This window comes from Crocuta crocuta, unplaced genomic scaffold (genome assembly GCF_008692635.1).
Source record: "Crocuta crocuta isolate KB4526 unplaced genomic scaffold, BGI_CrCroc_1.0 scaffold97, whole genome shotgun sequence".
Taxonomy (NCBI): domain Eukaryota; kingdom Metazoa; phylum Chordata; class Mammalia; order Carnivora; family Hyaenidae; genus Crocuta; species Crocuta crocuta.
The window spans coordinates 5,782,696-5,785,575 of record NW_027531999.1 but is presented as its reverse complement, the minus strand read 5'-3'; positions in this window follow the sequence as shown (position 1 = coordinate 5,785,575).

The following is a 2,880-nucleotide window of genomic DNA, read 5'->3' as shown; positions in this document are numbered from 1 at the left end:
TCCCATCTGATCTGTCATAAGTCCTATTGTTTCTACTTTTAAAATATAGTAAATACAGAATCCAGCCTTTTCTCTTACATCCCACCATTTCCACGCTGGCCAGACCACTGTCACCTTGTGCCTGATTGGTCACAGGGGCCTCCTGACTAGCCTCTCTTCCTCTTTGCTGCCCTTGGGTCTGTTCTTAGCACAGCAGACAGAGCAATTCTGTTGTTGTCAGATCATGACCCTCCTCTGCTCAAAACGCTCCAGGGACTTGCCCTGTCATTTAGAGCGACACCTGCCCTGGTCTGTAGTCCTTCAGTGACCCATGTGACCCTGCATGCTCTGGCCCTCTTCTACTGCTTTCCTCCTCGCCTTCCTGCCCTCCCACCTCAAGTTCTCTGCACAAGCCTTTCTCTGTATCTACAGTGCCCTCCCCCAGAGACTTGTGTGGCTTCCTCTTCACTTCCTTTAGTTTTTAATTCACTTGTCACTTTCTAGTGACTCTAGCCACCCTATTCAAAAATGTGATACAGCCCTGGCCCTTCCTACCTTCTTTCCATGTTCTATTTGCCTTCTTTTTTTATTAAAAAAATTTAATGTTTATTTACTTTTGAGAGGAAGAGAGAGAGAGAGCACGTGAGCGAGGGCAGAGAAAGAGGGAGACACAGAATCTGAGGCAGGTTCTGGGCTCTGAGCTGTCAGCACAGAACCCGATGCGGGGTTTGAACCCATAAACCATGAGATCATGACCTGAGCCAAAGTTGGACACTCAACCGACTGAGCTACCCAGGAGCCCCTCTACTTTCCTTCTGAACACTTAAAATCATGATAAGGCATTCTATACCTGTCAACAGAAGCCTTATTTCCTACCTGATCTAAAAATAGCATTAATAATGGTCTTAATCTCATAGAGTCGTGAGAATTGAACAAGGTAGTACCCGACACGGAGCAAGCTCCCAGCAAGCATTAATACCCTCCTGCCTTGCACACCACAGTACCCAGCTCAGCACCTTACTGCAGTAGATGCCTGATACATTGCTTTTTTTTTTTTTTAAGTTTATTTATTTTTAGAGAGAGCATGAGCAGGGAGAGGCAAAGAGAGAAGAATCCCAAGTAGGCTCCACACTGTCAGTACAGAACCTCATGTGGGGCTTGAACTCACGAACTGAGAGATCATGACCTGAGCAGAAACCAAGAGTGGGAGGCTTAACCAACTGAACCACCCAGGTGCCCCGCTGCCCATTACATTGCTCTTTAGCAAATAAATGACTTAATTAGCAGACTCAGTATTTCCAGACTTGTCTTTGTCCTGGAGAATGTGCATGAGTGAGGGACAGCTTGGCACTGAGAAGACGCCTGTGCTCCCTCCTACCCGTTCGAGCTGCTCCAGTAGGTCTTGTTTTAGAGCAGTGATCTCCATCGATCTGACTTCAGAAATGTTCTGGAAACTAGGATGGGTTTCCCCTGAAGAGAAAGCTGTTCCATAGGAGCATGACCTTTAAAGTATGTTCAATAATAATACCTTCTGAAGCACTGCTGCAATTAGACGTGTTTCATTAATCGTGTTTTCTGAGCAGAGCAATTTGAAAGAACATGCTCCCGTCTGTCTCACTGCCATGTTCTCATCAGTCCTTTCACAAATTAATCTGAATAAAAGCAGCTTCCCCTCAGCGGTGAGTTAAAATAAGCCACCATTCACATGATTATTACTTCATTGTGCTTTTACGCACATTCCTCGGTGCTTTTTAATTATATATAATTACCAGGGAACAGGGAGTAAAATCTGTTTAATCTAAAATGAAACATGCTAAATAGATAATGTTCCCAGTTCCCGTTTTTTTAAGGTATTACTCGAACTCAGGAAGACCAGGTTCAAGAGTGTAGACCCAGATCTTGCAGGAAGTGGAGAGCACAGGCTACATGATTAAACATTATTTATTTCGTGTGCGTGCTATGGCTTTTTAAAAATTATCACGCAACTTGGCGACTCAAGTAGTGACATCTGGGATGCAATTATTTCAGATGCCATTTCCCCCCTACTCATAAAATAATTGCAACGAGCCACAAACAAGAGTTACACTTGATGGTAGCATATGGTGACTTTGATATGACAACATGTTTTTCCTGCAGGTTTTAATGTGTATGTATCTGATGATGCACAATTTTATCAACACTTGTCACAGGGATCATATTAAAATGCACAATACTGGTCAAGAGGCAACATAGCTCAGTGCTTAAATCTCACACCCCGTGACACACTTCCTGTACCCAAATCTTTTGTATTAGTGATGCCATCTTAATTTATAAAACTTCTCTGTAGTGCTCCCTCTCATCTCTGCCATGAGGATACAATAATACTCATCTCAAAGGGGAGTTGTTAGGATTAAATGAGTATGTATCAAGTGCTTAGACTAGAGCACTCAGTGAGAGTTTATTATTGTTACATTAGGACAATTAAGATCAAGCGGCAGTAGCAAATAACTGCATAATCCCAGAGGCTTGACAGAGCAGAAGTTTCTCTTTTGCTCAAGCTACGTGTCCCTGGAGCAGCTATCATCTCAAATGTTACCCGTTGCTGGGGCAGAAGGAAAGAGAATTCTGGAGGGTCTGGCACCAGCAGTTAAATGCTCCAGGCTGGAAATGGCACCATCACTTCTGTTCCTACCTCATAGGCCAGAATCCGTTGCAGGGCCACATGCGACCACCTGCCTAGGAGGCATGAGAGAAGACAGTGTCTAGAAGCCAGACACCAGGCATTTTTGGCAGACAGTACTTGGGACATCCATGGTTTCTGTTGCTTTTCTGCTTCTGCAGTGGAAGCATTTGGCTTTCTCAGTCTGAGTGACCTTAGCCTTTTTGGTTGCTGGCTGTCACTGTTGGTTAAGGAGAATTGCA